The sequence below is a fragment of the Salvelinus alpinus genome, chromosome 26, assembly GCF_045679555.1.
Source record: "Salvelinus alpinus chromosome 26, SLU_Salpinus.1, whole genome shotgun sequence".
Taxonomy (NCBI): Eukaryota; Metazoa; Chordata; class Actinopteri; order Salmoniformes; family Salmonidae; genus Salvelinus; species Salvelinus alpinus.
Window position 1 is genome coordinate 30,936,915 of NC_092111.1, and position 11,975 is coordinate 30,948,889.

At 42.3% G+C, this 11,975-nt stretch overlaps 1 protein-coding gene across 2 annotated transcripts in view; it reads right to left on the reverse strand.

The window, feature by feature from the left end:
- grinaa (glutamate receptor, ionotropic, N-methyl D-aspartate-associated protein 1a (glutamate binding)) overlaps positions 1–11,828 on the reverse strand; it is a 28,370-nt gene extending 16,542 nt beyond the window's left edge. The window contains exon 1 of one of the 2 annotated variants that reach the window (XM_071368745.1): positions 11,625–11,828. The gene's annotated coding sequence lies outside the window, so the exon portion shown is untranslated. The remainder of the gene's footprint in view (positions 1–11,624) is intronic. The other variant, XM_071368744.1, reaches the window with a different exon arrangement.
- Between the last annotated feature and the right edge of the window lie 147 nt (positions 11,829–11,975).

An 11,975-nucleotide genomic window follows, 5' to 3' on the forward strand; every position in this document is an offset into this window, starting at 1 on the left:
GACTCCTCTCTTTGGCTGGAGAAATGGCTGTGTTTTTCTGTGACTTGGCTCTGACCTAACATAATCGTTTGGTTTGCTTTCATCGTAAAGCCTTTTTGAAACCGGACACTGTGGCTGGATTTACAACAAGTGTATCTTTAAAATGGTGTAAAATACATGTATGTTTGAGAAATTTTAATTATGGGATTTCTGTTGTTTTGAATTTGGCGCCCTGCACTTTCATTGGCTGTTGTCAAATCAATCCCGTTAACGGGATTTCAGCCGTAAGAAGTTAAAGCCATCACTAACATTGAGTGGCTGCTGCCAACATACTGACTCATCTCTAGCCACTTTAATAATGAAAAAAACGTATGTAATAAATGTATCACTAGTCACTTTAAACAATGCCACTTTATATAATGTTTACATACCCTACATTACTCATCTCATATGTATATACTGTACTCTATACCATCTACTGCATCTTGCCTATGCCGTTCGGCAAACGCTCATTCATATATTTTTATGTACATATTCTTATTCATTCCTTTACACTTGTGTGTATAAGGTAGTTGTTGTGAAATTGCTAGGTTAGATTACTTGTTAGATATTACTGCATGGTCGGAACTAGAAGCATAAGCATATCGCTACACTCGCATTAACATCTGCTAACCATGTGTATGTGACTAAATAAAATTCGATGTGTTTAACACAAATACCTACAAGAAAAGACAGTCATCCAGAGCTTCCAGGAAACTGTGCCCCCAAAGGATGTTGTTTGGTTTGTTAAATGTGATATGCCGTAAGTATTTGTAAGTCGCTCTGGATAAGAGCGTCTGCTAAATGACTTAAATGTAAATGTAAATGTATCTGTATTTTTTATTTTTTTTACTTCGCTACTTTCTAATTTCCACACAAGCCTAGCCCCGCCCTGTCACTCAAAGAGCGCATGTCATTCACTTGCGTTCAGACTGCATGGGCAATGCAACAATGTTGATGACAACGATGCTGTTTTCACTTTTTAATATAAATCTACTAGCGTTCTATAATTACACTATTAGTTTGTGTTTCTTACATGTGCAAACAGCTACTTTGTCTTTTCTTGTCAAATTGGGCCTAATCGCTAGTTAGCTGGCTAATAAATGTACTGAGTCAGAGCAAACGTAATTAGCAATACAGCCTGATAATACCAGTGATGGTGTAGAACTAAATCAGAATGTTTGTGCAACAGTATCTTCTAAATCAAAGAGGAATACGCGAAGCATGAATATGTTAGTTACATGAAGTAGCTAAGAGAAAAGTGTTCAATGTAGCCAAAGATTATAGGGTCCCCTTGGCTTGTACAATCAATCAGGCAGTGTAAAGCAGTTAACCCACTGTTCCTAGGCTGTCATTGTAAATAAGAATTTGTTCTTAAATGGACTTTCCTAGTTAAATAAAGGTTAAATAAAAGATAAAAAAATAAAAAAACACACACACAGCACTAATCCTGTCTCTCACACTCAATCTGACAAGCAAGAGAAAGCAGCAGTGGCAGATCACCAGCATCAGGCGCTGTCTCCCTCCCCCCTCTTTTTAGGCCACATTGAATAATGGTGTTATTATGAAACACTGACTGTCCCATTTCCCCTGGCTGCCAAAGCCCATCTGTCCTGATCCTGTCTCACTAGTCTGACCACAGAGGACCCGACCAGATGGGTAACATTCATTGGCATCCTGCTCTACAACATTCACATTAAAGAGCATAACAGATTACAATAGCACTATTCCCTATATAATGCCACTACTTTTAGCAAGAGTAAAAAAACAAAAGTAGTCACTAAATAGTGAATAGTGTGTCATTTCAGACACAGGCAATCTTTATCATCTGATAAGTCCTGGCGGCTGTTCTAACAACCGTAACAATGCTGGTTACAATTAAAATTTTATCCTCCAGAATCTCAAATATACTGATGGATGAAAAAACTATTCTTTATGGATTTTTAAAATTGTATTTATTCATTCCATTAATTAAATTATATTACGAATAAGAATGGTGGGGTTGTCAATCCAAAGTTACAGCCAAAAGCTGTAAAACAAAGTTACTTTGTCCTCTGAAGGGGGACAAATGTGTAAAAAAAGACTACTGTAGACAAATCAATCGATAGTCCCTAACTGAGCCTGTCTGGGACTAAATAGCAGCTTTGCTGACAGCACAAGCTTTCAACGACACCCGTCTTTCTGTCATTCTCTCCCTTTCACACGCATACATAGATTTACCGGTAAACCAGCTCTAGGAAATAGCCCAGCGAGCACACAACATTGTCACTGATATTAGCTAGAAACATTGATCAAGAACACCCAAGGCGCGCCCATGTGATTTGCCAAACCTGTGTGACAAAACTGATAAGGTTACAGTGCTAGTTATAATATTTGGTTACAGTCTAAGACGATGCTTAGTCACTTCCCGTCTTGCAGGGGACTGTCAGTGAAAGAAAAACGGCACTTCTCTGCAGCTCTAAACATGCTAATTTAATTTCAGCCATCCATAACCCTTATAGTCCCTTCCGTCTTCAAGAGAGCGAGAGTTGCACCCCTTCTGAAAAAACCTACACTCGATCCCTCCGATGTCAACAACTACAGACCAGTATCCCTTCTTTCTTTTCTCTCCAAAACTCTTGAACGTGCCGTCCTTGGCCAGCTCTCCTGCTATCTCTCTCAGAATGACCTTCTTGATCCAAATCAGTCAGGTTTCAAGACTAGTCATTCAACTGAGACTGCTCTTCTCTGTGTCACGGAGGCACTCCGCACTGCTAAAGCTAACTCTCTCTCCTCTGCTCTCATCCTTCTAGACCTATCGGCTGCCTTTGATACTGTGAACCATCAGATCCTCCTCTCCACCCTCTCCGAGCTGGGCATCTCCGGCGCGGCCCACGCTTGGATTGCGTCCTACCTGACAGGTCGCTCCTACCAGGTGGCGTGGCGAGAATCTGTCTCCGCACCACGTGCTCTCACCACTGGTGTCCCCCAGGGCTCTGTTCTAGGCCCTCTCCTATTCTCGCTATACACCAAGTCACTTGGCTCTGTCATATCCTCACATGGTCTCTCCTATCATTGCTATGCAGACGACACACAATTAATCTTCTCCTTTCCCCCTTCTGATAACCAGGTGGCGAATCGCATCTCTGCATGTCTGGCAGACATATCAGTGTGGATGACGGATCACCACCTCAAGCTGAACCTCGGCAAGACGGAGCTGCTCTTCCTCCCGGGGAAGGACTGCCCGTTCCATGATCTCGCCATCACGGTTGACAACTCCATTGTGTCCTCCTCCCAGAGTGCTAAGAACCTTGGCGTGATCCTGGACAACACCCTGTCGTTCTCAACTAACATCAAGGCGGTGACCCGTTCCTGTAGGTTCATGCTCTACAACATTCGCAGAGTACGACCCTGCCTCACACAGGAAGCGGCGCAGGTCCTAATCCAGGCACTTGTCATCTCCCGTCTGGATTACTGCAACTCGCTGTTGGCTGGGCTCCCTGCCTGTGCCATTAAACCACTACAACTCATCCAGAACGCCGCAGCCCGTCTGGTGTTCAACTTTCCCAAGTTCTCTCACGTCACCCCGCTCCTCCGCTCTCTCCACTGGCTTCCAGTTGAAGCTCGCATCCGCTACAAGACCATGGTGCTTGCCTACGGAGCTGTGAGGGGAACGGCACCTCCGTACCTTCAGGCTCTGATCAGGCCCTACACCCAAACAAGGGCACTGCGTTCATCCACCTCTGGCCTGCTCGCCTCCCTACCTCTGAGGAAGTACAGTTCCCGCTCAGCCCAGTCAAAACTGTTCGCTGCTCTGGCACCCCAATGGTGGAACAAACTCCCTCACGACGCCAGGTCAGCGGAGTCAATCACCACCTTCCGGAGACACCTGAAACCCCACCTCTTTAAGGAATACCTAGGATAGGATAAAGTAATCCTTCTAACCCCCCCCCCCCTTAAAAGAGTTAGATGCACTATTGTAAAGTGGTTGTTCCACTGGATATCATAAGGTGAATGCACCAATTTGTAAGTCGCTCTGGATAAGAGCGTCTGCTAAATGACTTAAATGTAAATAAATGTAATAACCGGAAATAGGCTAGACAACAATGATTAATTTAGCATTTTACCTATTTAGACCCATTGATGCTGTGTTATTCATACACTACTGGCCCATATCTGTAGTGCAAGCCAAGGCAAGGCCAAGATTAGCATAACGCTGTAATCTACAGCTATAGACAGCAGCCAGACAGTAGTAGACACCTGTCTCAGTCCTATCCAGATGAACCGCACAGTAACCCAGAGCCCCTGACTAATCAACATGTGACAGTGCAACACAATCACATCATGTGATCAACTCACCGTTAGTTCATGTAATGGTAAATGCTTCACCAACCAAATTGAATGCTTTCCACCAGCATGCTGTCAGCTAGTTGGACAGCCATGGTTGGGGCACATCACAAAATTGTGTGTTTGGGCTTATTGTCAGGGCTGTGACGAAACCAGTATCACAATATTTTTTCTATGGCAAAAATTCAAACACGAAGCAGATAAAACTTTTTGGTCCTTCAAAAACCTGTATGTAATATATTGTGTGCTATAGCTTGGAAAATAAATACATGTGACTCTGGATGACAACATAATGATGTTTGTTTCCAACATTAGGGCTGTTTTCCTGGAGAAGTAAAATTCGCTTCGTGTTTTGTTTCCTTGCCACGATATTAACGAGTATCGCGATACTGGTATCGTCCCGGCCCTACTTATTGTCACAACAAACAATGTCATTTCCATCACAGGTTCCAACATGCAACCAGTTCATGCCTCAATGTCACAATGACCAGTGGTCTACTGTAAACTTCATTTTTTTAGAGCACGATTGAGTAGAATGATTAAGAAGAGAATGCTTGCAACACTGTTGAGTTCTATAAACTGAAATATCCTCTTAGGAGGGAGTCGCCTCATGGATGAAGAGAGTACCACTATCCCTGGCTCCTACCGATATAGGGTGATCCCCAAATGGCACCCTATTCTCTATGTAGTGCAGTACTTTTGACACGGGAACAATATGGAGCCATTTGGGATGCAGACATAGCCCTTGGCCGCATTCACTAGGAAAATTAAAGGGGAGACTCACCGTCTCCCTGCAGTCCACACGCAATTACCACAATAACAGGAATCACCTATATAAAACAAACTGTGTGTATGACTGAACTTCAGAAAAACTTAGCGACGACTGACATCTACACAAAGCACTGGGGCTTATATATGGTGGTCAGAACTGTTGCTCTGCTGCTAGGGCGAGCAAGATGCCTAACGCTGCTGGGGTGGGGACTTGTGTTTTCCTTGATGTTTTAATTTAGATTTTTATTTTATGTACAAAATGTGTATATTTATATACAGTGGGGAGAACAAGTATTTGATACACTGCCGATTTTGCAGGTTTTCCTACTTACAAAGCATGTAGAGGTCTGTAATTTTTATCATAGGTACACTTCAACTGTGAGAGACGGAATCTAAAACAAAAATCCAGAAAATCACATTGTATGATTTTTAAGTAATTAATTTGCATTTTATTGCATGACATAAGTATTTGATCACCTACCAACCAGTAAGAATTCCGGCTCTCACAGACCTGTTAGTTTTTCTTTAAGAAGCCCTCCTGTTCTCCACTCATTACCTGTATTAACTGCACATGTTTGAACTCGTTACCTGTATAAAAGACACCTGTCCACACACTCAATCAAACAGACTCCAACTTCTCCACAATGGCCAAGACCAGAGAGCTGTGTAAGGACATCAGGGATAAAATTGTAGACCTGCACAAGGCTGGGATGGGCTACAGGACAATAGGCAAGCAGCTTGGTGAGAAGGCAACAACTGTTGGCGCAATTATTAGAAAATGGAAGAAGTTCAAGATGACGGTCAATCACCCCCGGTCTGGGGCTCCATGCAAGATCTCACCTCGTGGGGCATCAATGATCATGAGGAAGGTGAGGGATCAGCCCAGAACTACACGGCAGGACCTGGTCAATGACCTGAAGAGAGCTGGGACCACAGTCTCAAAGAAAACCATTAGTAACACATTACGCCGTCATGGATTAAAATACTGCAGCGCACGCAAGGTCCCCCTGCTCAAGCCAGCGCATGTCCAGGCCCGTCTGAAGTTTGCCAATGACCATCTGGATGATCCAGAGGAGGAATGGGAGAAGGTCATGTGGTCTGATGAGACAAAAATATAACTTTTTGGTCTAAACTCCACTCGCTGTGTTTGGAGGAAGAAGAAGGATGAGTACAACCCCAAGAACCCATCCCAAACGTGAAGCATGGAGGTGGAAACATCATTCTTTGGGGCTGCTTTTCTGCAAAGGGGACAGGACGACTGCACCGTATTGAGGGGAGGATGGATGGGGCCATGTATCGCGAGATCTTGGCCAACAACCTCCTTCCCTCAGTAAGAGCATTGAAGATGGGTCGTGGCTGGGTCTTCCAGCATGACAACGACCCGAAACACACAGCCAGGGCAACTAAGGAGTGGCTCCGTAAGAAGCATCTCAAGGTCCTGGAGTGGTCTAGCCAGTCTCCAGACCTGAATCCAATAGAAAATCTTTGGAGGGAGCTGAAATTCCGTATTGCCCAGCGACAGCCCCGAAACCTGAAGGATCTGGAGAAGGTCTGTATGGAGGAGTGGGCCAAAATCCCTGCTGCAGTGTGTGCAAACCTGGTCAAGAACTACAGGAAACGTATGATCTCTGTAATTGCAAACAAAGGTTTCTGTACCAAATATTAAGTTCTGCTTTTCTGATGTATCAAATACTTATGTCATGCAATAAAATGCAAAGGAATTAGTTAAAAATCATACAATGTGATTTTCTGGATTTTTGTTTTAGATTCCGTCTCTCACAGTTGAAGTGTACCTATGATAAAAATTACAGACCTCTACATGCTTTGTAAGTAGGAAAACCTGCAAAATCGGCAGTGTATCAAATACTTGTTCTCCCCACTGTATATAAATACACATACATACACAGTTGAAGTCTGATGTTTACGTACACCTTAGCCAAATACATTTAAACTCAGTTTGACAATTCCTGACATTTAATCCTAGTAAAAATTCCCTGTCTTAGGTCAGTTAGGATCACCACTTTATTTTAAGAATGTAAAATGTCAGAATAATAGAAGAGACAATTACTTATTTCAGCTTTGATTTCTTTCATCACATTCCCAGTGGGTCAGAAGTTTACATACACTCAATTAGTATTTGGTAGCATCGCTTTCAAATTGTTTAACTTGGGTCAAACATTTTGGGTACCCTGCCACAAGCTTCCCACAACATGGTGGGTGAAATTTGGCCCATTCCTCCTGACAGAGCTGGTGTAACCGAGTCAGATTTGTAGGCCTCCTTGCTCGCACATGCTTTTTCAGTTCTGTCCACAAATTTTCTATAGGATTGAGGTCAGGGCTTTGATGGCAACTCCAATACCTTGACTTTGTTGTCCTTAAGCCATTCTGCCACAACTTTGGAAGTTTGCTTGGGGTCATTGTCCATTTGGAAGACCTATTTGCGACCAAGCTTTAACTTCCTGACTGATGTCTTGAGATGTTGCTTCAATATATCCACAATTTTCCTTCCTCATGGTGCCATCTATTTTGTGAAGTGCACCAGTCCCTCCTGCAGCAAAGCACCCCCACAACATGATGCTGCCACCCCGTGCTTCATGGTTGGGATGGTGTTCTTCGGCTTGCAAGCCTCCCCCTTTTTCCTCCAAACATAACGATGGTCATTATGGCCAAACAGTTCTATTTTTGCACTTTTTGCACCAAAGTACGTTCGTCACTAGGAGACAGAACGCGTGGGCTTCCTGGGCTGGATGACGGCTGCGTGGTCCCATGGTGTTTATACTTGCATCCTATTGTTTGTACAGATGAATGTGGTACCTTCAGGCGTTTGGAAATTGCTCCCAAGGATGAACCAGACATGTGGACGTCCACAATTTTTTTTCTGAGGTCTTGGCTGATTTCTTTTGGTTTTCCCATGATGTCAAGTAAAGAGGCACTAAGTTTGAAGGCAGGCCTTGAAATACATCCACAGGTACACCTCCAATTGACTCAAATGATATCAATTAGGCTATATAAAGCCATGACACAATTTTCTGGAATTTCCCCTGATGTTTAAAGGCACAGACAACTTATTTTATGTAAACTTCTGACCCACTGGAATTGTGATACATTGAATGATAAGTGAAATAATCCATCTGTAAACAATTGTTGGAAAAATGACATGTGTCATGCACAAAGTAGATGTCCTAACCCACTTGGCAAAACTATAGTTTGTTAACAAGAAATTTGTGAAGTGGTTGAAAAACAAGTTTTAATGACTCCAACCTAAGTGTATGTAAACTTCCGACGTCAACTGTGTGTGTATATATATATATATATATATATATGGCAGGGATCCATCATCGGTTAGCACACTGGATGGTGAACTAGGCTATACAATGCACTAGAAACAGTAATGACAGGACGTTTCATGTCTTTGAGACTAATGTCTCGGGTCGCTCAAATTATAGATATCTAATGAGCAAATATTTAGGCTTGAGTGATGAAATGTCAAATGTTAAGCCTAAATGTCCACCATATTCTAATTTAACATGGAGTTAATGGAAGTTCAATCAGGAAGTCCTGGTCTGAATGCATCTTCTTGCATTAAACTTTGGTTCAGTTGTACAATGTAATTTACATTACTTCCTTAATCATGGGCACAGCGGGAACGTTCTATTTGTTTACAAATGGTCTCATCAACAGCACAACTTCATGTCACTCCTCCTCCTCTATCAATTAACCATGTGTGAAATGCCAGTCACGTATTATCCTCTAGCCAATGAGCCACAGGAGAATAATGTAATTCCACCATACTTTCTAATAGACCAACAGGCATAGCTGTTTATTTATCACCTCCCTCTCTTCACTCATGGGTGGAAATCATGAGAAATACATTTAAGCTACTGGTTACCCCTCGTCCCTCTTACTTGCAGCAAAAGTTTACACCGTCAACCCTCCACCCAACCCCACCAGCTGAAGGTCCCGTCATCTGAACCTCCTTCAAACAAGCCGTGCGGGTTCTGATGCCAGCTGCCCATCAAAGGGCTAACTTCCATCCCGGCATCCATCCCCCGGAAGACAGGGCCATCCCCCAAAATGTATATTTTAATCAACTGTAATATTTGCATTCAGTCGCTGTTGTTCATTGGGGCGGCAGGTAGCCTAGTGGTTAGAGCGTTGAACTAGTAACCGAAAGGTTGCAAGATCGAATCCCCGAGCTGACAAGGTAAAAATTTATCGTTCTTCCCTTGAACAAAGCAGTTAACCCACTGTTCCTAGGCCATCATTGAAAATAAGGATTTGTTCTTAACTGACTTGCCTAGATAAATGAAGGTGCAATTATTATTTTTTAAATTCAGTTAGGCTTTAAGGCTCTCCTCTATGTAAACCTGCATACCCCCCCCCCCCCCCCGGACAGTGCCCCTGAAGGAAGACAGAAATAACTAGACAATATGCATTCTATTATGTTTTCTGATTGTGAAGGAATGAAGACAATATGGCTCAGAGACAGATAGCCTGTAGTTTTTCCTTTCTGATTGTAAAGTAAGAGACACAATATGGGACAGATAGGCCTATCCCAACCAAGCCTACTGTACAACAAGGCTTGTACTTTCTCCCCTCTCCAGCTTTCTCTGATAGTAAAATAACTAATAAAAATCGTAAGTGGTTTGAGCAGTTATTTCCATGGCTGCCATAGAGATCCAATAAATGGCTGGACCTGATTCAAGCCCATCACATAGAACGATGTTGCATGCTTCAACCGCATAAAGAGCCAGAAGGTATTAGCAATTGCACCCTCCTTCTGATACTTAATGTTACCCGAAAGCACGGTAGATAAAAAGTACGATCCAAATGAACCATAATACAATTCATTAACGTAATGCACAGACGAGCTCTCAAAAGGCAAGCCAGGAGAAGGAAGTGTTCTTGTTTGCAATGAAATTGAATGCGTGCCAGTTAAATTAACTTGCTCCAGATTTGCCTAACGCGGCATCATGCATGTCCAGAAAACAGCATGCATCCCCAGGAGGACAGTGTTCCAGGAATATTCCACTAGTCAACAGCTAGGGCTAGGCCATAAAGGGAAAACAGTCCAGTCCCAACTTCAACTGTAAAACCAGGAACAGACAGTAAAATAAAGTCAGAAAAGATAGCCCTAAAAGACTCATTTGAGTCTTTTCTTGTTGAGTACAATTGAAGACCTTGAAGTCAATCACAATGAGGCTAAGTATGAGACTGCTTGTCAATTTTTTATTATTTTTTCATTTTGAATTGTGTGCTTGTTGACATTTTCTGCATCGATTGACAGAAACATAAGCATTCCGCTGCACCCGCCATAACACCTGCTAAACAGTGTATGTGACCAATAAAATGTGATTTGGTTCACATTTCTAGAAAGAAACAAACGTCAGCTGCATGAACTGACAGCAACTGCTTGAACCCAGGGGCCACGTTTGATGATATATCAGCACTAATAGGAATCTACTATATGCATTGCAACAAAGTAAACAATTGGACAGTAGGCCTATCTGAAAACTTAAGCCCACACTGCCTGGTGCATTCTTTTCAGCTAACTGGCTGCAACCAAAGCACATTTACTGTAAACATTGACAGCATACCTGTCTGCCTCATAATACAACTAGTTAGCTAATAGGCTAGCATTATATAAACAATGCATCCGGGCATTACAACCGGTTTGGTAATCCAGGCTTTTCACTTCGCCCATCATATTAGTGCTGTACATCCACAGGCCTAAACTAAACCACGACGGCTGCGTTTACACAGGTAGCCCAATTCTAATATTTTGTTTCATTCATTGGTATTTTGGCCAATCAGGTCCGCTCTGAAAATGACCTGATGTGAAAAGATCTGATTGGTCAAAATACCAATTATTATAGAAAAGCTCAGAATTTGGCTGCCTGTGTAAACGCAGCCGATGGGCGTCGCATCAGTTCGATGCACCTTGCCTCCGCCGCTTGATGAAATTATCAGAATGGCTACAAGGGGAGCAGGTTGCACGACTGTCGAGACGATTGACTAGTTAAAATTAACTAACATTTCATGACAGAATATGTTTTTGCTTTTCGAAACGAAACTACAAGAGGCTAGCAAGCCAACACTGGCGACTACCTACATTTTGCTAGCCACGGTTAAAAATAAAACCTGGACAATAGCAGATTTAGCTATCCATTCATAATTTCGAGAAAGTTGTAGAACAAGCATTTCACGCCTCGCATCAACATTGTAGCTGAAAATCTAGGCTAACATCGTAATCAGATTTTTTTTTAACCAACTGTGTGACATTTTATCCCCAAAGTGTTGTCATCATACTCCAAAAATATATTGCAGTTTAGTTATAACGTTAGGCGATATCTTTGTTCATTTACTAAATAACGGCTGTTCAAATAGCTAGCTACGTTAACGTTACTAGCCATTGGGTAGCTACTGCAAGTTATGTTAGCTAGCTTATTTATACTGCTAAAAATTAGAAGCAATTTAGCAAATAATTCCCAAATAAAAAGCAACCTTACCTTTTTTAGTACGTGTACCTTTAACCAATCAAAACAGTGTAGCTAACGTTAATATATTATTCAACGCCAATCCCCGTTGAATTGATGTTTCGCTTTCGAAACCCTGCTGTCTCCTCCGATGTAAAACGTGCAGTTAGTAAGATTCTGAACAGCTTTTCACGCGATAGCGAGAACTACAGTGTCTGGCGTCATCTCACGATATTGTCATGTGCTTCTGTGTAGGAATCACGAAACCTAACACAAATGTATACGCTATTTTAATTGAAAACAAATTACATTCACCGTTGAGTGAGCAGTAGTAACATGTTTTGATGTCAATACAATATGACTATGGTAAGACAAACTGTGACT